At 37.3% G+C, this 27289-nt stretch overlaps 1 pseudogene; it reads left to right on the plus strand.

Annotated features, from left to right (window-relative positions):
* The first annotated feature begins 20353 nt into the window (after positions 1–20353).
* On the plus strand, positions 20354–25167 carry LOC127103286 (argininosuccinate lyase, chloroplastic-like; annotated as a pseudogene).
* Positions 25168–27289: the final 2122 nt, after the last annotated feature.

A 27289-nucleotide genomic window follows, 5' to 3' on the forward strand; every position in this document is an offset into this window, starting at 1 on the left:
ATTGGCTTTGGATCACACTTTGGCATCCTCCTTACCCCTAATTCATTGGTTTGGCATTGTGAGAGATCATCAAGCACTTTTGATTTTATCATACTTTATTTTTCATTATCTACTAACCAAAATAACAAAAATATGTATATGTATAATTTTACTTCTTTTGTAGGTAGTGTGTGCATCCACCAATGCCTCACCAAGCTCACATCTAGGGTTTGAGACCCTTAATGCAAGGAAATCAATCAAGAGATGGTTAACATTGGCTCTAGACATCATATATGGATCCCTATGATCTTCATTTATCATTTTTGATCAAGAATTCATCAAGAATTTAAAGCTTGTTTGCCTTGGAAACCCTAATTCATCTGGGTATCTTGTGTGACTTCCTCAACAAGTTTCTTCAACATTTGATCAAATATATCAAGGGATACTTCATTATACATCAGCTTATTCATATATGATCCTTCACGAGTCCAAGAGATCAAGAGAACTTCAAGTTTGCAAGTTGGTTCATGGTGGTTGACCAGAGAAAGTCAACTAGTCAAAATTGGGGTTCCCAAGATCCTATCTCCTACAATTTGTGTCATATGAAAATCATTCCAAGAGCAAAGTTACTTCTTATGACATTCCAAACAACTTTCATGTTTAGGTCAAGATCTAGTTTTTCTTGGAAAGTCCTTTTTTATGGTGAAAGATTATAGGTAATTTTGTCTAAACCCTAGTTAGGAGGTCAACTTTCAAGGACCATAACTTGCTCAATTTTTATGAGATGAATGTCATACAAGTTTCATGATCAATTTCAAGATGTTTTCTCAAACTTTGATTCTTTGAGAAACTTCAAATTCAACTTGCAAGGGCATGTGCCAAGAGGAAACATTATAAGTCATTTTGTGACCAAATTGAAGAGGTTTGAAAGAGCTACAACTTTGATGAAGGAACGTTTTCCATTTGAAGCCCGTAGCAAAAGTTGTTCAAGGTGGAAGAAGTGAACATTTGGCTTGGTACTTAGAAAATTTTCATTTATGTTTGATTTTCCAAACTTCCACCTCAAAGTTCATCATGATCCAAGATTCAAATGGACAAGTGTTCAACATGAAAGTTGTTCCCCTTGATCCCACCTTTCTAAAAAGTCCAAGATCACCTCATTTAGCCAAAGATTTAATTACTTGCGCATGGATTTTCTTCAAGTTCCATTTGGATGAATCTCATTACCATTTCCCATTTCCAATTGCATGACTTCATGACACACTTTAAACATTGGTCATGATCAATTTTGGACCTTTTGACATCACTTCATGGGTCTATCACACGCCCCATGCATCCATGCAAGCGAGGATTTCTATTTTTTGGCATTTTGATGGAAGTGTGTGGAAATCAATTGCATTGCCTATAAATACAACCCTTCTGCTCAGAATTGGGGAGACCTGGCCCAAGCTTTGATCCTGTAACCCTACCCTTCACCATTAGAGGATAAACTTGAAGGTTTTCAATTGAAAATAGAGTTTCAATTTCACTTCTATTTTGAAGGTGAAACTCCAAGAGTCCAAGCCATTCTTGTAAAGGCAAACTGTCATACAACATACGATCATAGGTTTTGATGATGACAAATTACCACCATGGATGAATTGGCATTGTCGATTCCACCTCTACAAAACAAATGCAACATATCACCTATCATATCCTTTTCTATGTTCATCTAAATTATTATATTTCATACAACATATATGGATAAAATATGGTCATGACAAAATGCATGAAAACCACAAAAATCTGAATTTTTGTAGATTTGCAGGGTTTGAGTCGACCGCAGGGTCGGCGCATAACATACGGGTCAGCGCACGAAGGCTTGAGTCGACCGCAGGGTCGGCGCATGAAGTCTTCACTTCCCCACGGGTCAGCGCACACCGACCTATGGTCGACGCATACTGATGTGTTTTTCAGATGGTCCAAAACTGCAGGCTATACGTCGATGCATAGACCTGCTATGGTCGATCGTTCGCGCGCAAATACAGTTTTTAAGTAATTCCCACTGTGTTTGAAAAGCTGTTAAGTGGGTTGGTTGGTTTGTTACTATAAATACAAGTTCAGTTACTTGTATCAACCAAAATTTAACAAAATTGATTCAAGTGTACAAAGAACAAGAAAAAGTGAAATAGGTGTCCAAGATTCTTCATCTTCATCTTCAACATCTCACAACACATCAATTACACACAACCATTTTTGAAGTGCTTTGTGATTGATTAAAGGTGATAACGTTCGAAGCCGAGATCGTGAATCCGGTTCGGGTTGAAGCTTGCGACAGGTTTTTTCTTGAATAAAACCTTTAGGGTTGTCCTCCAAGATTGGTTTGATTTTTGGGGGTTTTTGGACGATTTCTTCATCAATTTTCAGCTGAGCGAAGGTGATTGAGAAGAGGAAGTCTTCATCAATCTAGTAGCGGATTCAGTGATATTGAAGGGAAGATTTCGGGTTCCATTTGTTGTAGTTGAGATTAGTCGGTCCGAGGGTTTGAAGAACTGAGAGTTATTCAACAAAGGGGCTGGAATCAGAGGTCTATCAACAACAATCGAAGGACTTGATTCACCTTGAATCAAGGAACAAGGAGTGGATGCAACATTCAACGTCTTGAGAATTTTGTTGTATAATTGCTTTTCAATCCTTGTATAAACTGTTATACTCAACAGGTGATATCTATTAAAGCAATCTCACTTCTAGTTTTAGAATTGAGGGCAGACGTACCCTGAAGCGAGGACGACGGGGGAACTGCCTCATCAAATCTTTGTCTTCTCTATTTTTCAGCATATTTGTTTCTGGCTTAAAAATAAGTGATTTTTGTATAAGCACTTTTATCAAACCTTGATATTAATTGAGTAAGAAGTTAAAACTCTGTTTTTGAATCCAAAGTACAATAAGATATTGTACTAGACTAATTGGAATCACTTACTCAACATAAATATCACTTGGAGTGTTTTTGCACACCAAGTGTTTGATAATTTGCCTAAACCAAAATTATCTTAGTTGTGTATCTAGTTTGGTTTGCTCTTTGAATCATTGGAACTAGGAATCCTAGCAAGTGAAATAAATCATTGATAGTGTGACTAGTGTAGTGATTCTTATTCTACATTATCACTAATCCATAGGCTAGACGCATATCCGGTTTTCCAATAACCGTTCGTTTTAGACTATATTTTCCTCGGCCGCTTCCGCACTTAAAACAAATTTTCAAAACCAATTTTTAATTGGTAGCGCCGACTCAATTTTTAATTGGGATCTATTCAACCCCCCCCCCCCCTTCTAGATCCGTGCCATAGTCTAACAAGTGGTATCAGGAGCACCGGTTCACTCCGTGCTTCAAAATATAACTTTGATAGAAAATGGCTAACGAACCTAAAGGGGCTTATAATAGAGTTCCCATTTTCAATGGTGAAAATTATAGTTATTGGAAAGACTGTATGCGGGTGCACATAAATTCCATAGATCGAAAAATATGGAACGTTATTCTCAATGGTCCAATTGAAATAACCATGACCAATGAGAATAATGAATTAGTGCCAAAGCCCGAAGCACAATGGACCGATGATGATGAAAGAAAATACAATTATGATTGGAAAGCCAAAAATATCCTAATCTCCTCATTAGGTGTAGATGAATACTATCGTGTATCCTATTGTCCTACTGCTAAGGCCATGTGGGATTCACTACAAATCGCCCATGAGGGGATGAACGATGTTAAGTTGGCAAGAATCAACACACTAACACAAGAGTTTGATCTCTTTTTCATGGAGCAAGTGGAAAACATTACTAACATGCAAAAGAGATTTACTCATCTCATCAATCGATTACATTCATTAGGTAGGCCAGTTTCCAATGATGTTGCTACTAATAAGATCTTGAGATGTCTTAACAGGGAATGGCAGCCGAAAGTGACCGCCATCAAAGAAGCAAATGATATTACCGTATTAGACTTGACAACATTATTTAGCAAACTACAAGAGCACGAACAAGTACTCTTGAGCCTAGAACAACACGAAAAGAAAGAAAAGAAGGACAAAACAAAGGTGAGTGAAAAGAAATCTATAGCTCTTAAGACTTCCTCCTCGAAGTCTCAAGCAAAAGAGAAAAGTGATTATTCCTCGAGCGACGAAGAAGAGGACAAGAGCGAAGATATGGGGTTGTTCGTTAAACGTTACAATCGTTACGTGAGAAAGAACGGCATCCAACATTCCGAAAAGAACTTGGTAAACTTCCGGAAACAATCGAGGTACTCTAAAAATGATGACTCAAAAGGTAAAAAGACTAGAGGGTCGTGCTACACTTGTGGGAAGCCCGGTCATTACAAACCGGACTGTCCGATGAACAAGAAAACAAAGGAAAAGGAATCAACCAAATCACACAAGAAATTATCAAAGCCAAGGAGAGCATACATAGCTTGGGAAAGCGATAGCGACTCCTCCGATGATGAAAGTTCTAGTGATGAAGATGAAGCTGTAAACCTATGCCTCTCTGCTCATCAAAAGAACAAAAAGAAACAGGTACGACATGCTAAATATGAAAAATCCTCTAGTATGTCTCATCATGAATTACAAGCTGCATTTGATACTTTACACTGTGAAGCTAAAGAGGCCTTTAAAAGGCTTGCCTCAAATAACCAAATTTTTATCCATTTGGAACAAAAAAATCGAGAATCCGAAAGGAAACTTGAGGCACTCAAAGCTTCTATGGTAGAAAGCACAAAATCAGGTTGTGAGGACCTTAGAAATATGATAATTAACTATGGGTGTGATACTTGTTATATTTGGCAAGGTGAAGTAAGAAACCTAAAGACCAAACTTGACAAGGCTCTTGAGCCCAAGATTACCTTTGCAATCGATAAATCAAACTTTCGAAAAAGTATGGTTAATCCATATCAAAAATATAAATATGTTATAAAGGATGAAGATAGCAAAGGCAATCAAAATGTAAATTTCTCTTGTCTTTATTGTTGCAAGAAAGGCCACTCCATTGCTAAATGCAGGTTTAGGAGATTCTTAGTTCCTAAAGGCATTTATCAATGGCTGTCCAGATGCAACCATTTCGTTACTCACCATTCAGGACCCAATAAGCCATTGGGTACCTTCTCGTGTTAATTGCATTTCCATAGGTACAATGCCTCGAGACCACCGAGAGAAGATGGGTTCTCGACAGTGGATGCTCAAGGCACATGTCAAGAGACATATCACTCTTCATTGACTTCGTGACTAAGAAGAAAGGATATGTAACCTATGGTGACAACAACCGTGGAAAAATACTAGGTAAAGGTAGTGTAGGTAACCCCTCTTCCACTACTATTTCTGATGTATTGCTTGTCGAAGGTCTTAAACACAATCTACTTAGCATCAGTCAATTATGTGACAAAGGATACAATGTATCTTTTTCAAAAGATTGTTGCAAAATTGTACATAATGATGATAAGAAGAGTATGTTTAATGGCCTGCGAGTGAATAATGTCTATATGTTAGACTTGAACGAAGTATCGTTAACAAGTGACAAATGCCTTGTAACAATGAGTGAAGATTCATGGTTATGGCATAGGCGTTTAGCACATGTTAACTTTTACTTACTAAACAAAGTAGTCTCAAAAGATCTAGTCTTAGGTCTCCCCAAAATAAAGTTCACCAAGGATCACCTTTGTGGTGCTTGTCAAAAAGGGAAGCAAACGAGGATCTCATTTAAATCTAAAAATATCGTTTCAACAACGAGACCTCTCGAACTTCTTCATATGGACTTATTTGGGCCGTCTAGGATTAAAAGTCTAGGAGGAAATTATTACGGTTTCGTAATAGTGGACGATTTTTCTAGATTTTGTTGGACTATCTTTTTAGTAAGCAAGAGCGATACGTTCGCCGCCTTTGAAAGGTTTGCTAAGCTTTCCCAAAATAAATTAAATACAAACATTGTTTCAATTAGAAGCGACCATGGGGGTGAGTTCGAAAACCATTTATTTGAAGAATATTGCGGTAACCATGGTATCGATCATAACTTCTCCGCTCCATGCACTCCTCAACAAAATGGGGTTGTGGAGCGTAAAAATCGAATTTTGGAAGAATTGGGAAGAACAATGATTAACGAAAGTGGTTTACCGAAATATTTTTGGGCCGACGCCATTAGTACGGCATGTTATGTTTTGAATAGGGTGCTCATTCGCCCCATTCTAAACAAAACACCGTATGAGCTTTTAAAAGGGCGAAAGCCAAATGTTTCTCACTTACATGTTTTCGGTTGCAAATGTTTTGTACTAAATAATGAAAAGGAAAACTTGGGCAAATTCGATTCCAAGGCCGACGAAGGTATCTTCCTCGGATACTCTCAATCGAGTAAAGCATATAGAATATATAATAAATGATTACTTGCTGTGGAAGAGTCTGTACATGTCACTTTTGACGAATCCTATCCGAGAAACGTCGAAAAGGATAGTGTTGTTCATAGTGCAGGTACATCTACGGAAGACATACTCAAGGGTGGCGAGCCGGGGATTGATCAACCCGACAAAGTCAAAGTTGAGGAGGATAAAGATGTACACCATGAGGAAACCGAGGTAGCTCATCCGCCTTCAAACGATGATCTCCCTCAAGCTTGGAAGTCTCCCAAAGACCATCCAATTGACAACATTCTCGGAGATATCTCAAAGGGTGTTACAACTCGATCGAAGCTAAGTAATTTCTGTTATCACTTCGCTTTCGTTTCATAAATGGAACCTAAAAACCCTAAAGAAGCCTTACTCGATGAACACTGGTTTTTGTCAATGCAGGAGGAACTAAATCAATTCACTAGAAATGAGGTTTGGGACCTTGTCCCTCCTCCGCGAGGTCATCGAGTAATCGGCACCCGATGGGTGTTTAGGAACAAGTTGGACGAAAACGGGGTAATAACCCGTAACAAGGCGCGTTTAGTAGCGCAAGGGTATAACCAAGAGGAAGGCATCGATTATGAGGAAACTTATGCGCCGGTTGCCCGACTGAAGGCTATATGCCTTCTCCTTGCCTTCGCTTGTGCGAAAGACTTTAAACTATTCCAAATGGATGTTAAGAGTGCGTTCCTTAACGGTTACATAAATGAAAAGGTCTACGTCGCACAACCTCCGAGTTTTGAAACTCATGAGTATCCCGATCATGTTTACAAACTAAAAATGGCTTTATATGGTCTCAAACAAGCTCCTAGAGCTTGGTATGAGCGACTAAGTAAATTTTTACTTGATCAAGGTTACTCAAGAGGAAAGGTTGACACAACTCTCTTTATTAAACGTCAAGGAAAGCACTTGATATTTGTACAAATTTATGTTGACGATATTATATTTGGGTCTACTAACATGAATCTCGTGAGAGAGTTTTCGGATCTTATGCAGGGTGAATTCGAGATGAGTATGATGGGGGAGGTCACATACTTTCTCGGTTTGCAAATTAAACAACTCAAAGAAGGAACATTCGTGAGTCAAACAAAGTATTGTTTGGACCTTATCAAGAGATTTGACATGGCAAAAGCCAAGGCCATTAACACCCCCATGCCAACATGTGCAAACTTGAATAAAGATGAAAACGGTAAGGACGTAGAGGTAAAAAGGTATAGAGGTATGATTGGATCACTTCTCTATCTTACTGCTTCTCGTCCCGACATTATGTTTAGCGTGTGTATGTGCGCAAGATACCAATCATGTCCCAAGGAATCCCATCTAAAAGCTGTCAAACGAATACTTCGATACCTATCCGGTACTCCGAAGTATGGACTATGGTATTCCAAAGGTAATGATTGCTCATTGGTAGGTTTCTCCGATTCCGATTTTTCCGGTTGCAAATCGGATAGGAAAAACACTAGTGGTACTTGTCATTTATTTTCAAATTCCTTAGTCAGTTGGCATAGCAAGAAACAAGTCTTGGTTGCTTTGTCAACCGCCGAAGCGGAATACGTTGCCTCCGGTAGTTGTTGTGCTCAAATCCTATGGGTTAAGCAACAATTATTGGATTTTAATCTCAAACTCGAACGTATTCCCATTTTCTGTGACAATACAAGTGCCATTAATCTTACCAAAAATCCTGTGTTGCATTCTCGCACCAAACATATCGAAATTCGACACCATTTTCTTCGGGATCATGTAGAGAAAGGTGATGTTGTATTTGAACATGTTAACACTAAAAATCAACTAGCGGACATTTTCACAAAGCCGCTAGCTACTGAGCCTTTCTTTCATATTCGTCGAGAACTTGGTATTCTCGACATTTCGGAACGGGCGTCATAAATTGCTTGCTTTATCTTATTTCATTTAAAACTATAGTCTTGTACTTCTAACAAGTTAATGTTGTTGCAAGTACAAGTATATTGTTCATCAAGTTATTCCGGCATCGAGGTGATATTGTTCCTTTACCCTTCTCTCTCTCCCAACCTTCATGGCTAAATAGTTGTATTACATAATAATATTGTATATATATGACTTGTTTCTTATACCATATCTGTTTGGATGTTTAATGTTGTGTGGCATTCTATTTATGCATCAAACATGTGAGCATATGTGCATAACAGTGAAAATCTGCAAAATTTGCCTGTATGAGTCGACCATAACAGGGCAATGGTCGACGCACACCTTAAAAACTTGCCTTTTTCAAAAAATTCAAACAGTATGCGTCGACGCACGTAGAGGGTATGGTCGACGCATCGTGCGAAAAATTAGTTTTTCTGCATAAAACGTTTAAACTTCCTATGCATTTCATTTCAAATTCTCATTAAGTGTGCATTCAACCCACTACATTGTGAGTTGCACCTACCTAATGCCTATTGTCTCTTGGCCTCTCCTCTTCCCAAAACCCTAAATCTTCATCTATAAAAAGGGCAAACCTCCTTCTTGCAAATCACTCTCAAAATCTTACACCAAGCTTCACTCTCTACCTTTACAAAAGCTTCAGAATCATTACCCATGACTTCCTCAACCCGCAAACCTACTTGTAAGAGATCAAGGGGATCATCCTCTGCCTCCTCACCTATTACCGCTGTCTCATTAGTTCCACTGACTATTGTCGACACCTTCAACAAAGACATTGGTCAAAGAGGAGTCGTGAGGCAACATGCCTTCTACAAACTCACAACAGAACGCATGCATCTCAGAGACATCATGACTCTGCTACAGTATCACGGTATTGTTAAATTCCTGAAATGCAATGCCAAATATTGCGAAGACCTGGTTCGTGTGTTCTACACTTGCCTTCATGACAAATTTCGTGGTCAAAAGTTTCACTCCAGGATCGCAAGAAAGGTATCTTTTAATTATGATGTTTGGAATAAATATTTTGATCTGACTTTGGCTGCTGATGAAAATCCTCCTCATGAGGTAACTGATTCTCACACAATAGAAGGATATGAGTTTAAGAGCGCTTTGAACGCTATGCTGAAACGACCCTACCCAGACCACATTGTGAACAGTGATGCGTTCCCACGAACTGTCACTACCGGTAAGCTGAAAACAGGTGAGCGCATTCTGCAGTGGATTGTGGCACGCATCCTGCGGCCTAAGAAAGGTGGCTTTTCCCGAGTTGAACAGGCTGAGGTTCATCTCATATATATCCTGAAAAATCAGCGCAAAATAAACTGGCCCTACTACATTGCTAGTAGGATGTTCAGTTTACAAGACTCCGGACGAGACACTGCTCTTGCCTATGGATCTTTTATTCAAGAGGTTCTTACTGCAGCCGACGTTGATTATCCGTCCTTTCCGTATACCTCCATTTCCTCAGATAAAGAATTCAGCCCAAAAAAACTTTCTCTATGATGGGATACTTTTGGTGTGATGAGCGGAGAACATACAAAATTTGTTCGCAGGGGGAATATTCCTAGGATTGTTGAAGAATATGATGAAAGTGATGAAAGTGAAGAAGAAGACCAAGAGGAAAACGAAGAAGAAGGAGCAGGACAAGCATTTGAGCATCATGATAGTCCTCCACAAGCAGACTACACAAACACCGCTTGGGTTCAGAATACCTATTCGACTGAAGAAGATGCCCCCAACCGTGGTGGCTGGGGTGAATGGCAACATATGGGCTGGTCAACACAACGCCAATTCCATCAGTCGTATCAATATGGTGCTGAAGAATCTACACCGTCTCCTCCGCAGCAAGAAAATTCTTCTGAACTTTTAGATATGATGCGAGATATGCAGCTGGCTCAACAATCATTCATACAAACTCAGGATGAGCGCTATGCTCATATAAGCAGCCAGCTTCAAGCACAAAATAAGAGGCTCGATAGCCTCTCAACCAGCATGAATGAACGGTATGCAGCATTCACCGAAACATTTGAACGACAGGAGCGGTCCGTCGATGTGGGCCTCAAGTATCTAAGTAGTGTTGCTGAGCAAATATCTTCTCTGGCAGATCCTTACAGAAACCCGGATGTTTGTTACGATCGAGGACGAGGCCATTAGGGCATAAAACTGCATGTGCATCTGTACTTTTGTTGTTTGACTAAACTTATTATCTGTTATGCTTGTTTGTTAGTCTAGTTTAATGTTATCTCCTTTTTTTAATTTGTTCAGTAATAATATTTGGTGTGGTATTGTTATATGATTCGCTATCTCCTGTTGAATATCATGTTATGTTGAATAATAGTTCTCTTTCTCTTTTTGATGTTGTCAAAGGGGGAGAAGGCATGTACCAAAGCCAAGCCAAGATATTCACAACAATTAACATTTTGCAGCCAACCTTAGATTACAAAAGAAAGGGGCAGTGTGTGTAAATATTGCATGTTGTTTTTCTTTGGTTTCACACAGGTTGTCATCATCAAAAAGGGGGAGTATGTAAGGGCAAACTGTCATGCAACATACGATCATAGGTTTTGATGATGACAAATTACCACCATGGATGAATTGGCATTGTCGATTCCACCTCTACAAAACAAATGCAACATATCACTTATCATATCATTTTCTATGTTCATCTAAACTGTTATATTTCATACAACATATGTGGATAAAATGTGGTCATGACAAAATGCATGAAAACCACAAAAATCTGAATTTTTGCAGATTTGCAGGGTTTGAGTCGACCGCAGGGTCGGCGCATAACATACGGGTCAGCGCACGAAGGCTTGAGTCGACCGCAGGGTCGGCGCATGAAGTCTTCACTTCCCCACGGGTCAGCGCACGCCGACCTATGGTCGACGCATACTGATGTGTTTTTCAGATGGTCCAAAACTGCAGGCTATGCGTCGACGCATAGACCTGCTATGGTCGACCGTTCGCACGCAAATACAGTTTTTAAGTAATTCCCACTGTGTTTGAAAAGCTGTTAAGTGGGTTGGTTGGTTTGTTACTATAAATACAAGTTCAGTTACTTGTATCAACCAACATTTGACAAAATTAATTCAAGTGTACAAAGAACAAGAAAAAGTGAAATAGGTGTCCAAGATTCTTCATCTTTATCTTCAACATCTCACAACACATCAATTACACACAACCATTTTTGAAGTGCTTTGTGATTGGTTAAAGGTGATAACGTTCGAAGCCGAGATCGGGAATCCGGTTCGGGTTGAAGCTTGCGACAGGTTTTTTCTTGAATAAAACCTTTAGGGTTGTCCTCCAAGATTGGTTTGATTTTTGGGGGTTTTTGGACGATTTCTTCATCAATTTTCAGCTGAGCGAAGGTGATTGAGAAGAGGAAGTCTTCATCAATCTAGTAGCGGATTCAGTGATATTGAAGGGAAGATTTCGGGTTCGATTTGTTGTAGTTGAGATCAGCCGGGCCGAGGGTTTGAAGAACTGATAGTTATTCAACAAAGGGGCTAGAATCGGAGGTCTATCAACAACAATCAAAGGACTTGATTCACCTTGAATCAAGGAACAAGGAGCGGATGCAACATTCAACGTCTTGAGAATTTTGTTGTATAATTGCTTTTCAATCCTTGTATAAACTGTTATACTCAACAGGTGATATCTATTAAAGCAATCTCACTTCTAGTTTTAGAATTGAGGGCAGACGTACCCTGAAGCGAGGACGACGGGGGAACTGCCTCATCAAATCTTTGTCTTCTCTATTTTTCAGCATATTTGTTTCTGGCTTAAAAATAAGTGATTTTTGTATAAGCACTTTTATCAAACCTTGATATTAATTGAGTAAGAAGTTAAAACTCTGTTTTTGAATCCAAAGTACAATAAGATATTGTACTAGACTAATTGGAATCACTTACTCAACATAAATATCACTTGGAGTGTTTTTGCACACCAAGTGTTTGATAATTTGCCTAAACCAAAATTATCTTAGTTGTGTATCTAGTTTGGTTTGCTCTTTGAATCATTGGAACTAGGAATCCTAGCAAGTGAAATAAATCATTGATAGTGTGACTAGTGTAGTGATTCTTATTCTACATTATCACTATATAGGCTAGACACATATTTGGTTTTCCAATAACCGTTCGTTTTAGACTATATTTTCCTCGGCCGCTTCCGCACTTAAAACAAATTTTCAAAACCAATTTTTAATTGGTAGCGCCGACTCAATTTTTAATTGGGATCTATTCAACCCCCCCCCCCCCCTTCTAGATCCGTGCAATAGTCTAACAATTCTTTGATCCAATTCACTTCCTGCAAGCTTCTGAAGTCAAGCCAAGGCCAATTGGAAGCAAGATTCAAGCTCCTCGAAGGTGATTTTCCTGAAACTTTCTCTCTTTGATTCTTTCTCAATTCTTCACCATTCTCTTTTATTTTTGGTTGGCTAAATTCCTACCAATGCAGGCAATAAGATTGAGTTGCTTTGAGGTCAAATCAAAGCAACTTAGTTCATGATCCTCAAAATTCAAACCCCTGTATCTTTCAATATACTTGGAATTGGAGAAAATTGAGGTCAGATTCGAGCTCCTGAGCATTTTTCCTGTGGATCCATGTCCTTGTTTTTCATTTTAGTGGTGGTTGATGGTGGACCATGTAAGAACAAATTTAGTTCTACGATGTATCTCTAAGATTTTGGTGATAACAAAGGATGAAACAAAAATGGTACCCTAACAAAAAAAATCGTGTGTAGGACTCTGATCAAAACAATCAGATAGACATCATCAAATATAAAATCAAGCACTAAGATGTTACTCAGAAGATACGTAACCAGAAGCTCTGACTCTGATCCAACGCATGCGCTAACAAAACTAAAGAAGTCAGACACTCTAAAGGAGAAGAATGACTATAGACTCCGAAGACGTGCACTCTAAAGAAGTCAATTAAAGAGAAACTCTGAAGACAGTCAGAAACAAGCATCCTCTGAAGTCGCAAATTTCTAAACAAAGACTCTGACTAAGATTCGTTGTTTCAAGAAAGCTCAACGTTAAAGAAACCTACTTATGGAAAGAAACTATTTTTAGAAGGAAGTTAAGGCACTCCAAAAAACTGCTTTGGAAAGAACACGGAGATTAATGACGTTAATCATTCTTCAATGCCCAAGATTCTGAAATTAACATCACCCAACGGACTTCTCACCCTCCTATAAAAAGGGTGGAACGCTTCCCTAAGAAGACACCTGAAACATACGAGCATACAATACTTTCATCACTCTTTATTCTCTCACGAGCTACTGCTATAACGTGAGAACATTTCTTGTTGTTATCTTGTGTAATATTTGTTTACTATTATAAGCACTATTCATTACTAGAATCATATTATTGCTTAGATATTTCCTCAAGTGACTATGTGAAGTCTGATTACTTGAGAGGGCTAAGGGATTATTTTCTCTCTTAGGCGGTTGTTTGTGTAATCTTTCAAGATTAGTGTCTTAAGTCATTTTTGAAGGCGAAATCACCTTGGCCGGATGGACTGGAGTAGCTTTGATTTTCAAGCGAACCAGTATAAAATTCTGTGTTGAATTCATTTTTATTCCGTGTGTGTCTAAGTTCTCAAATGTTTTTATTTTCCTAAAAAAATTCAAATCCCCTTTCTTGTTTTTCTCTACCTTCAGACCAGTTCGTGGAGGTCCACCAGAGAAGAAGACCGAAGCCCTAGCTCTGATGGTGTGTTGGCACGCCTCTTGACCATCTGATCATGTTTAAATGTTTTAATCTGAGACATTCCTTTTAAATACCATGTGTGTGCCGCGTTGACTAGAACACATCGTGGATAGCACACGCTTGGCCATCAGTGCCACCTCAATTAATGAGGGAGATCTGATGGTCCTCGTTTTTTCCAATTTATTTTTATTTTCTAAATTTTCATTTAATTGCTTTATTTTGTTTAATTCATAGAAATTTCATTTTTAATCCAAAAAATATGGAACTTCTACCAAAAATCTTTAGATATTTTTCTCTTTCATATTATGAATTAAAATTATTTTTTGGGTTAATTTTGATATTTTTCATGAATGAAGTGTTTTTGTGCATATTTTTAATTATTTAAAAATATTTCTGACTTTTCAAAAATAGTGAATTTTTTTGCCTAAGGTCCTTTGACCTTGTTTGACCTAGGATAAATCCATTGGCCATTTATTTGGTGTTTTGAAGGGATTTTAGGTTTTGACCAAATTAAAATGCATTTTTATTCATTTTTAAATTGGGTTTTAATAGATTAAATGTCTAAAAATGTTGTTGAGCCATTTTTATGGTCTTGTGGTGTTTGACTTTCTGTTTGGGCCTTAGTCAAGATTGATTTGAATTTTGTTGGATTAAAACCATTGGATTTAGGAAATTGATGAAATGCACATTTCATCTTTCAAAATGAATGAATGGTTTTGATTTGATGAAAATCCTCCCTTGGTCAATTTGTGTTTCTATCTTCCCCGCCCTCTTCATCTTCATCCCTATTCTTCCCCATTCCCTTATTTAACCAATGAAATCTCTAATATCTAAAGGCTAATTGATTCATCAATGACCTTGTGTCAGATGAATCAATACAAGTATGATTGAGATAGGTCCCTCCCTTTTGGATTTTTTTTCTTTTAGTGTGTGGTATGTTTTAGGAGTTTGGTTCTTAATACCAAATCTCTAACATGCATTAACACCTAAAGTTTTATTGCCTGACCTCAGATAGTTGTGACTTCTACATAAGTCCAATTACGATTACTTAACATAGAGCTAAATTTGACCCTTAAGGCATAGCATTCTAGTAAGTGAGATTGTAAGTATCTCATTCTTTATGTCATTATGTGGAGACTTGACCTTTTTTCCTTTCATGAGAGCTAGTGGCATACTTGTTGAATTATCCAAGTTGAAGCCCTTCTCAAGGAAGATGTGTTGGTTTAAGGATTCATACTTGTGAATGAATGGTTGAGTGTTCTCCAAAGAATGACTTAATCAATTAAAAAATACCACTAACACTTGACTAAATTTTGACTAACATTTGACTAATTCTTGTTAATATTACTTTACTTTCAAGTCATTTACTTTATGCAATTTAAATTTCAGTCATTTATCATTCATTGCCATTTACATTTCATTTAACTTGTTTATATTTATGTCATTTTCACTTTGCTCATTTGAGCCACATCTTGTGATTATATATATTGTTTATGTATTTTGGTTTTGTTTGTGGTCTTAGGACCTTAAAATACCTAATAATAATAAAAACCCTAAAAAACACCTGGTGGACTGTTGAACTTGATCTGAACTTTTGGACTTAGAATTAGGCAACACTTGCTGTGCAAAAAGAACTTGGCCAATGCCAAAATTTTGAGACCAAGTTATTGTGATCTGAGCCCTCATCTGATGCAAGCCTTGGATTTTGTTTGAATGCATCTGCTACTCTGTCTTTGTGCTTTATTATTATTTTGATCTTGTGTCTGATGCTTTGTTCTGAGTTGATCAAGGAATATTTCATCTGATACATGAGAAGGCAAAGAAGACTGCTAGCTTTTGGGATTGCTTGCTGGGATGTGACTATCTTTATTTGATGCCTTGATCTTCATGATGTCTGGATATTGCTCATTACTTATTGATTATTGCTTGATTAAAGTCCAAAGGAAAATGGGTTTCTATATGACATTCTTGTTTGTTGGATTGCATCCCATTGGTCAGATCTTTTCAACTCTTAACTTTTAATTTGTGCTTAGGATAACCTCTTCATCTCCTCCCACTTCTTAAATTTCAAATTTCTCCCTCTTTTCAAAAACTTTCTTTGCTTGTAATTTCAAACTTAGATTTTGTTTTAATACTTAGAAACTTTGGCCTTATGCCATTGAATTTTCAAACTCTTTCTTAAATCAAATTTGTAAATAAATTTAATCATATTGACTTAAAATTTCAAAAGACAAAAAAAACTAACAACTTCATTCAAATTTTTGTGCCTTTTTCTTATTAAACTTTTGTTAAAAGCAATTCACCAACTTATTCGAAATTTTTACCACGAACTACGAAGTTTTGATCCCTCATTTTTATGTTGATACGTAGGCACAAGTCCGAAGGTCTTGTCAAACACAAAAATATAATCAATGAATTATTTTCTCATCCCCACACTCTATTTTTATCAAACATCTTTTATACCAAAAACATATGCACACATAAAAAAAGGGCTCCCTAGGAGTACCTAGGATACTTTAGGTGTTAACACCTTCCCTCTATGTAACCAACCCCCTTACTTGTAATCTCTGTCATTTTATTATTTTTGATTTGAAAAATTCTTATCTTTGGGTTTTGTTCGTACTTTTCCCTTTTTCTTTGGAAACAATAAAAATGCGATGATGACTCTGGTTTTATTGACGTTAAGCTTATCCATAGCTTGATGGTCATGAATTTACCGCTACAAGTATATAGCATGAAGGATAGAGAAAAAAGGTCATCACTCTCATTAAAGTTGTACAATTTTTGTGTTGACGTGTTGTTATTGTGTTAAAATATGAAATTTGATGAGTGAAAGACATATAATTATATTAAAATTACATACAATATACATATGATGTTCTAAATCCATATATAATAGATTATAAGTAGTGTTTATTTTGCGACATTAAATTTTGAATGCATGATTTATAAGTCATTCAAGTACATGAATTTGAATAATTGAGAATATTGGTTTGTGATATATACTCGAATGTAAAATACATGTTTGGGCTCAATGAGACTTATATTGTAAGGCATGTAAAGATTATCCAAAGATGGAATATGACTTATATAGACTTTCGAATTTGGAATCTAATCTAATTATTGAATCCTGAGAAGTGGAATTCTATAAGAATGTTATCACGAAGGATAAGAAATTTGAGATTCCCTCAAATAAAAAACCCAGTGATGAAGGTTCTCCACCGATTGTTGAAAAACAACTCGAACATAGAATAAGAAAGAGAGTCTGAAAGGCTAAGGATCTAGGAACGAATAAAATTGATAGTCAATTTATTTATTTTATCTAAAGGAAGAAAATAATAAGATATTTGTCCGTAAGATTTCTATTATTCTTCATGCGGAAGACGGTCTTAATACTTATAAGGAACCAATAGATTCAAGGGACTCCTCTTGTTTAGAAGAATGTATATAATGTGATGGTACACTAAACACCTACAACTCTAGATTATTGACCAATGGTGTTTTAAACAAAAAGAAGGTGCTTATCATTTGACAGATATGCACTAGTAGCAAGCACAACAAAAATTAGAGCATCATTTGCATTAACTTCTTTGCATAACCTTATAGTTCTTGAAATGAATGTCAAAATAATACTCTTAAATAGAGATCTTGATGAGGAGATTTACATGGAGCAGCTAGATGGTTATGTGGAAATGAACAAAAGGTGTGCAAGTTTAACAAATCTTTGTATGAATTAAAACAAGCACCGAAACAATGACATTAAAAGTTTGACTTTGTCATAGCAAAACTCACAAAGTAAGAGGGAGACACACAAATTAGGGGGATACTTTTCAATCTTATCAAAATAAGAATTCAAAGACTTTGTCATCATCAAAATTGGGAGATTGAGAGTAATATATCTTATATCTAGTTCAATTTTGATGAAGACAAAAATTATCAAAGAAGAAAAGGTTCAAAAGCGTCATGCACATCAATGATGAAGTTGATCAAGAAGGTTTAACATATAAATTTAAGAGAAGATTTTAGACAAGTGAACATAAATAAGGTGTTCATTGCAATTTATACCATACTACTTTAAATTTTTCATAATTTCATCTTTCACTTTATCTAAAACCTTCTTGCATCATCATGCATGATTATCTAAAAAAAATCATCTGATTATTGTTACTAGTGTTTGTACACAAAGTTGTGTGAGAGTATTATGAGATTCATTTGTCTCTATGTTGAATATATGATTGATCATTAGCAACGAGATGAACAAAATTTTAGAAACAAAGAGGTTTCTAACTTCCACATTCAAGATGAATGATCTTGGACTATGTCGCACCTCGAAAAATGGGGATACGACTTTAAAGCGAAGCGCGATCGCACGCTCGCAAATGATGGACTGAACAGAGTCGCCACCGAACTTTATTTATTCCTAAAAAGGAAAGGAGAAATATCGATAAAACCTAAGACAAAATGACAATGATTATGGTCGTCGCAACCAATATCAGGGTTCGGGAGTCGGTTACGCAAGGGGAAGGTATTAGCACCCCTCACGTCCATTGTATTCAACGGGAACCGTTTAGTTAGTTTCGTGTTTTGAATGTTAGCTTATGTTAGTCTTCTCAAGTTATAATGAGGGAGAGAAAGAAATAGAAGAGAGAAGAAATGTTTTTGGATTTTTTGACGAAGGACTAAACCTAAGTTTTTTATTAGTGGGCCTGACAAGATTTACAAATCCTGCTCCTACGTATCTCAAAAGAGAAATCAAGGCTTACGTAGTTCTGGGTAGAAAAACGTTTGTTTGTTGATCGATTTTAGCGAAAGCTATATTGTATTAATCGACGAAAACCTTGTTTTACCCAAAACAGGTGAGGAGTGGACGTATACCACACATCGAATGGATTTACAAATCTACATTCGGAAAAGCGTCACTTATCTCGACTCAACAATCGTGGCCGAAACATTGTTTTGCATCACCTTAAGACAATATATCTTTCGTTTATGAAAAAGGTTTTTGATTAATCGCACGGCGGCGAGAAAGAGTTTGATTGGTTGGATTTATTTTGAGTAATGGCGAGAACTTGGATGAGCGAGATATCCATCTCGAATCCTAGTCTCAGGAGTGCACGATATAACACCATGTTCCATTTCCATCTTTATTGGCGAAAAGTGTTTAATAAAGATTAAGTATTTTGAGGTTTGATTGAGAAAGGGTTTGAAGAAACCGCATTGACATTTTTAGACGATGGCGAGAGCTAAGATAAGCAAGGCATCCACCTTGAATCTTAATCTCAGGAGTGCACGGTATACACCATGTTCCATTTCCATCCTTATTGAAAAAGCGTTAAGGTAGGAATTAAGTATTTTTTGAGTTTGGAAGACGGATATTTGAGAATGAGGCATAAGCCCTAAGATCAAAAATTCAGGGTTCCACTGGAATGCTAGATTCCAATGGTCCTTTTTCATTTGAATTATTTAAGAAAATTATTTAATGGACAACGAACACTTGATGAGAATTAAATATTCAAAGGGTTACGCCAGAATGCTTGATCCCAACGGCCATTTATTTTGTCCAAGTTAATTATCAAGTGTTTTAAGAATGAAGAAAAAAGAATGAACGGTTAATCCAAAACGCGTGGCTCGGGGCTGATTATTCGAGGGTTCCCACCGGAATGCAAGATTCGAATGGTCCTCTTCTTTCGTGTTTTAAAAAGGAATTTAATCGAGTTGTAAAGATAGTTTGAAAAATAAAATTGTTATAGGGATAAAATTAATTTTACAATTTTTATATGTATATCGAATTAATTATATATATATATAATCGAGTTCCCACCAGAATGCTAGATTCTAATGGGAGGAAATGGAATTAAATGTCGAAACTATGGAAAGTTAGTGAAATTTAAATCGAAGATTTAACGAATTTGAATGTGATTATCTACGTGTGTAAAGGTATGAACATGGATGTTAATAACCTAATTAAATTAATTAACGCATGGAAATCGATTAACCGTACCAAAATCCCAAATCAAAAAAAATCCATAATTATGAAAAAAATCTAAAAAAACTAAACATTTAAAATCTAACAAACAATTAACAATTAAATTAAATTAATCAAATAAAAATATTAAAAGTAAAATAAATAGTAGAAGTTATGAAGTAGCAAGCATAAAAATGTGAAAGATATGCTACTCCTAAGTATCAAACCCATCCCACCAAAGAGAATGAAATTGCTCTCTCTCCACTAGGCCACTTATGATCATTTGTTACATTAATAACAACTTGAATATGTAAACCATAATGGATTAAAATAAAATTAAAATTAAAATAAAACACTAAAATGAGGTGGTCTGTTAATAGACAACTAATTAAAATGGAGGAATCCAAAAGGTAACCCTAGCCGCCTGGCTGTTGGGTTTCCAAAAGATTATGGATTAGGAACACTAAACAGCATACCAAAAATTAAAGGAAATGCCAAGGGAAACCAAAGGGTAAGTGGTCTTTAATCATGTTTTAAATGCTATTTCTTAAAAAATAAATAAAAGAAAATTGAAACAGAGACACGTGAAACAACACAAAATTCATTCGTCTTCTTCACGAAGACTCACTCTGGTTCCCTCAACCTCTCGCGTCTTCAATCAATCTCTCTCACCCTCGCGCCTCTCAAACTCCCAATCTCTCATCATCTCTCAGCCGTCATCTCTCAATCGGCTTGTTATCTCCTCACAATACCCTAATCCCACCCTAAGCGCACAATCGTGACCCTCAAAGAATCAACAAAGGATGCTTACCTTTGTTGCTGGCTTCCAAGAACTCCCACGGTGGCTTTTCGGTGGAAAAAGGTTGTTTTTTCGCTACAGCTTCCTCTCCTCTTCTGGATTTTTCGCCGTCTCCAAGATTGGTTTTTTCGTTTGGAAATTTAGGGTTTGTTCGTGGTTTTTTTGCCTCCCCCTACAGTATTCACTTTGCTCCTTTTTATACTCAACAACTTAGGGTTCTGAGCTAGCTTATGGAGATCCAAAAGGGCATCTCCTGGAAGTGCTTTAAGGCGCTCAGATTTTGGTCTGTCTTATTTGACGTTAATTCGGAAACGGTAATACAAACCTACACTTTCTTCTTCTAACTTTGTCTCAATTTCGTTTTGGGCTGTTTGTTAACTTTTACCGTCTTACCGAGTTGATGTATTTTTTACTGCAGTGAATTTCGCTACACACTTGAAAAAAATGGAAGGTGTGTTGCTGAACTAATGGAATGGGATCGTGTTTGATTTGTTGTTGTTGATACTTGCAGCTTAACGTTTCAGATGAAGATATTAATCCATACTTTCCAAAATGCTGAAAGGCTACACAATATTACCATTGATGGAGTAGGAATCTCTTATCTTTACGTTGTAACAAAAATTATTTCAAGTGAATTTCTTCATTGGTAGCAGCGACCACTCCATTGGGACAAAAGCTTGTAAAGTTAATTGCGTAGGTTATAGTCAAATCCTAACATCATTGTTTACTTGTTGTAAAAAGGTTCATACTTTCTGGTTCATTTATTCATTTGTGGAGTAAGCAATTTGGATTTGGGGAATAGTTCTTTAGCTCATTTGTTTTTATTGATCCTTTTTGCTATTGCAGATTGAACGCGATGCTGGTCGTTTGATTGATTGTAGAGCTAGGACGAAATTCAGTCCTTTAGGGGATTGTGCACTGGCCGTTACAGGGCTCCCCATTGACCGGTTCATGACATGAGATGCATTGGGATTTACAGCTCCGATGAGGAATAAGTATCTTACTTTTTACTTGCTTGAAATCAATCCATTTAGTTGTACTTGACATATGATTAATGTTAACTATGTGAACGTTCAAATGCAACCTTTTTACCTAAATAACTGACTATATTGTTATATTGAATAGTATTGATGCAGTTTCTGACCAAGATTTTCCACTGGAGTTTCTTTCCGCTAACGCCATCATAGCAATGCATCTTTCTCGACTGGGTGAAGAATGGGTATTGTAGGCTTCAGAAGAATTTGGATTTATCACTCCAAGCGACTCTGTTTCAACAGGAAGCAACATAATGCCTCAGAAAAAGAATCCAGACCCAATGGAACTTGTTCGTGGTAAGTCTGGCAGAGTCATAGGGGGTTTGGTCACTCTTCTAATAGTGTGCAAAGGACTTCCACATGCTTATAATCGCGATTTACAGGTAGTTAGATAATCAAAGTATATTTTATGGTTGTGCATGTTTTATGTTCTGTTATTGCATTCATTTGTTTTGTCTAAGCACTATTTATTTGAGATTCATTAAAGAAAGTTGCTTTCTGTTGTAAGTAGGAAGACGAAGAACCAGTGTTTGACAGTGTTAGAGCTATTCTGGGAATGCTTGAAGTCTTAGCAGAATTTGCAATGAACATTACTTTCAATCGGGAAAGAATACAAAAGTCTTTACCTGTTGGTTTTCCTGGTGTCGCATCCGCGAAAAAACAACCGGCGGGACTCAAATAAAAAACACAACACAGAGCCGCCACTGCGCGTTATTTATCCCAAGATAGGGAAAGGAAACGCTCAGAGAAACCTGGAAAGGAAATGGTCTCGCGACCAAAGAGAAAGGGTAAGGGAGTCGGTTACGCAAGGGGAAGGTATTAGCACCCCTCACGTCCGTCGTACTCGACGGGATCCACGTTCTAAGAAAAGAAAAGGTTGCTAAAACATCACACACACACAGGGAACGCAGGTGGGGTTAAGAGAAGGGAGCTCGATAGGACGTCGCATCCTATGCCTACATATCTCGTCTGGAGCGAGAATCAGAGCCACTGTAGTTCGGCTTACGCACGCCAAACAACACAAACAAACACAAGCAAACATGGAGCCCGACTACCACTTGATGGAATTACGTCAGCATCCGAACCAAAACACACACCAAAGGGCAAACGTGGAGCCCGACCGCCAATCACTGGACTTACGTCGGCATCCGAACCAAACACACAAGAAGATAACAATCAAACACACACAAAAGGAAAAAAAGTGCCCGGAGAGACCTCGCACGGTCTCCTGCCTACATACCTCGTCTGGAACAAGGATCAGGGCGATGTAGTTCCCCCTCAAGGGAAAGAAAATCTAGCCAGAAACCGAGGGAAGACACACTACCAGGGAGGAGCTGGACTCGAGCCTAGTGTTGTCATGCATCGTTACCCTACGTTCAGGTTTCTACCTACTTGCACAACTGCAAGCTAATCCTATCCAGGAAGCAAGCATACAAGCATACAGATCAAAACAAGCATTTCAAGCAAGTATCCACATAGCACACACTATAACCAGTCAAGTGGGCTCAAACAATGGGTTTGACTGCCGAAGCAAGTCGTCTGTACATGGGTATTATTCGCTCTTAACCTTGCCATTACGAGGCTAAGGTAAAGCAGATGAAAAGGTGAAGTGAGGATGAGACCTCACAGCTCTTATCCCTAACCAGGGAGAGCTTCTGACAAAGGGGCGTGGGTCCAGAATGGAGGGACCCTTCTACGCTCAAAGACTCTGACTCGATTGTGCAACAGCACAAGATCTTGGGTTTGTGTCCCAATGCATCAACACACAGCCGTGTGAGCAGAGGGACGACTCACAGAATAGTGGGGGATAGATTGCATATCCCTAACTTCCACCAATTGCCTCATAGAGGACTTCACCTGCTTAGGCACAATATTAAACAATCACAAGCATCGCCTCTTAAGGAGGACTTCAGACAGTTTGCCCGGCCAAATAACAGACCGGGTCTCCAGACTACATGAAGAATAGAAGTCCTACCTCAAGTGGTTTAAAAACCAAGCAGCAGCAAGCAAGTTCTTAAAGAACTGTAAGCAACTAAATGTACCTGAAAACAATCAAGTATCATCAGTACTCAGACAGACAACAATAAACAGCAAATGTTAATCAGTCAGACTATATAGATTAATGCACACAAAGGCAAGCTAAAAGCTCAAGCTCAAGCTTCACAACCTACAAAACAATTTCATGTTAGTTCTCAACATCAAACAACATCAACCTAATTGACTTGGTTCAATCTCCTTAAGCATTGTGCTTTTCATCCTGAAAAATCAAGCAAATGTGAGAAACTGGACCACTAGGCCAAGCCTAGGGTCCAAAAGGGAGAAAAAAATTCTAAACAGCAAGCAATCTTCAACCAAAATCAAATTAATGCAATTCAAAAGCAAGAGCAATTGATCCCATACTCATATCACTCATCATATTCATTTCATGACCAAAACAAGTCAAACTAGGTCAAACATAACACCAAACATCCAAACAGAATGACTTCAACCAAATCCATATCAAAACAATTCCAAAAATCCTCAAATAATTTACACCTAAACAGGACATATTCAAGGTATAGCATGTCAATTTTCAGCTCAATTGGACAAAAGGAACTATGTCAATGAAAATCAAGAAAAACAGACACAATTATTCAAGCCAAACCATGACATCAACCCAAGCATTCACTTCAAAAATTCATAACAGAGTGACAACATATCATAAATGAATGGGACCAAAAGCATCATGTCCTATCATGTGTCTATAACCAGCATACCAAATTTCATCATCATCCAATACCATATGAGGATTTCACAAAGATAATGCCAACATGTATCACATGGACTTGCACATTTGACCAACAGAGATGAAAAATACCAATCAAATTGAAAATGCCACATAAAAATCCAGAAAAATTCACATAGCATCTTAACATGTTAATGATCACACATATAAAATTTCAAGTCATTTCAACAAGCCTAGGTCATGAAAATAAATCCAGAAAGTTGACCTAGCTAGGTGTGACACAAATTGTCACACCTAGATTCAAAAATTCATAACTCAATCATCAGGTATCCAAAATTCACAAAATTTATATGTAAATCACCATTAGCATGTCTACAATCACCACAAAAATTTTCAAGCATTTCTTTTAAGGCATGAGTATTTCACAATAGGAATGGCAAAATGTGTCAAAAATACATACATGTCAAACAACCCTAGGTCAAACCTAATTTTCTCCAAGCACAACTTGCAAATTCATGTCCATAAAATTCTACAGGGAATTTGGAATCCATAGAAAAAATCCTCACATTTTTCTGACTTTTAAATAATTTTTATGATTTTTCTAAGATTTTTATGATTTTTTAATAATTATTTAGATTATATTAATTAATTAAAGTGAACGAATGGCATTATTGTAATTACCATCAGCCTGGCGCGGTAAACAGCGAACTTAAAAATTCAAACCGAAAAACGGATCAAACTCCATTATTTTCCAGAATTTCACTCTCTTCCTCACGCGTTTTCCAGAAACTCAAGAACATGAAGAACCACGAACCATCACCAAAATCCACAAACCGCATATGGTTGGAACCGTCTCAACACGAGGATCTCAAATATCGTCCTAATTTATCCTAAATGTTCATGTATCTCACGGATCGATCGACTTAGGGTTTGCATTCGAAACTTTGAATCCAAATTTCATGAGCTACACTAATCCATTCCTAAAACTAGTTACATCATGATAACCTACGTTCTACGCTCTTCAAAACACACATAAACATTAAGGCAATGGCAAGATTCGATTCCTGACCTTGATTTGGAAACAGTGAAGATTCGTGAGGAATTTGTACGTGTTTCTTCAAAACAGTCCAAGCCTGATGATAGGGAAGATGAATAGAAGCCTTTGCCTAGCGCGAACTTGCTCCAGTCATGAGGAATTGGAATTGGCCATGGAAGACTTCACTTGCAACGGTCGCAATTGGCAAGGCTTCTGAGGTTGATTTCCAAAAACAGCAGAAATAGATGATGAATGAAGCTCGAATCAACAAACACTTTTGCCAAATGATCAAGAATTGAGGAAGTTTGATGAATTTTGGTGTGAAGTGTTCTTGAGAGATTTGGTGAATTTGGAAGGTTTTGGATCTGATTTTGATGAATTATCAATTCTGTTATGATTTAGTGATGATTAGGATTATATACTCTTGCTTAATCCATGCTTAATCACACTAATTAACCAAATGCCAAGTGATTACCAAAAATGTCATTTTCACACCAAGGGCAAAAATGTAACTTCATATGCCAGCTCATTGCCAGCTCATGGACAGCTCACACACTCTCAAAATGACATGTGTGAGCTGTTGCAACTTGGCTTATGCTCATTGGATGTGTATTTTGGAAATTCCACATGTGAATGGCTATGTGTTCAATTATTCAAGTTCATTTCAAAAACCATTTTCCAAACCATGAAGCCTTAGCATGTTATGAATATTCCAACAAGTTTCAAATGCCATTTATGAAGTGTTGCAAAAATCCCCACTCAAAAATTCCAATTATTTCACAAGTTGGACAATTTTGCCCCTGGTCCATTTAACTGTCCAGTTGAAATTTGACCTTTTGCATTGACCATTTTTGAAGAAATCTAATTATGCACCATGAAAGTACATGTCAAATGGAGTTTGTGCATATAAAGAACATCCAATTTGGACAATCCATGTGGAAGTTATGCCCTCCTAATTTTGGGTCATTTTTGAAATTCACCGGACCATAACTTGACAACCATACATGGGATTTTCAAGTTCTTGGACTTTTTGGAGAGGTGAGAACAAGATCTACAACTTTCATGTTGAACAATTTTTCATTTGAAGCTTCCTTGGACACGTGGTCTTGAGGTCAAAAACTTTCCATTTTTGGAAACTTCTATTACAAGTCACTTTCTATTTTTGGCAACTTTTGTCCTGACTTGATTTTCTTCATTCTTGAGCTTTGAGATGTCAAATAACACTTGTTCCAACATGAATGAAGTGTATCCAACTCATTTCCACCTCCAAATCCATCAGATCATGTACAGTTGACCACAGTTGACTTTTCAACTAATAGATGAATTTGGCAATGCATAGATCAATCTGAGCTCCAATCCTCAACTGCAATGGCTCAAGGATGAAACCCTAGCCTCAATAAGCTTCATATAATCATAAAATGATCCTCATCTCCATCATAAACCCCATCTCCTGATCATGCCCTGATTGGCCCAATGCAACTGATTAGGGTTGACCAGTGGTCAAAACCCTAATCTCAAGGAATCTGCTTCAACACTTGAATCCTCTGATGATAACAAGACATGATGATGATGATGAATCATTGTAATCAAGATGAAGACCAATATCCTTTGAGAATCACAAAACCCTAATTCACAGCCCAATCCTCAGATGGCCAATGATCAGTCAACAAAACCCTAACTTGCACTTTGACTTCCTCATCTTCTGATCAAGACTTGGGAGAATGGCTTGCACAAT

The sequence above is a fragment of the Lathyrus oleraceus genome, chromosome 7, assembly GCF_024323335.1.
Source record: "Lathyrus oleraceus cultivar Zhongwan6 chromosome 7, CAAS_Psat_ZW6_1.0, whole genome shotgun sequence".
Taxonomy (NCBI): domain Eukaryota; kingdom Viridiplantae; phylum Streptophyta; class Magnoliopsida; order Fabales; family Fabaceae; genus Lathyrus; species Lathyrus oleraceus.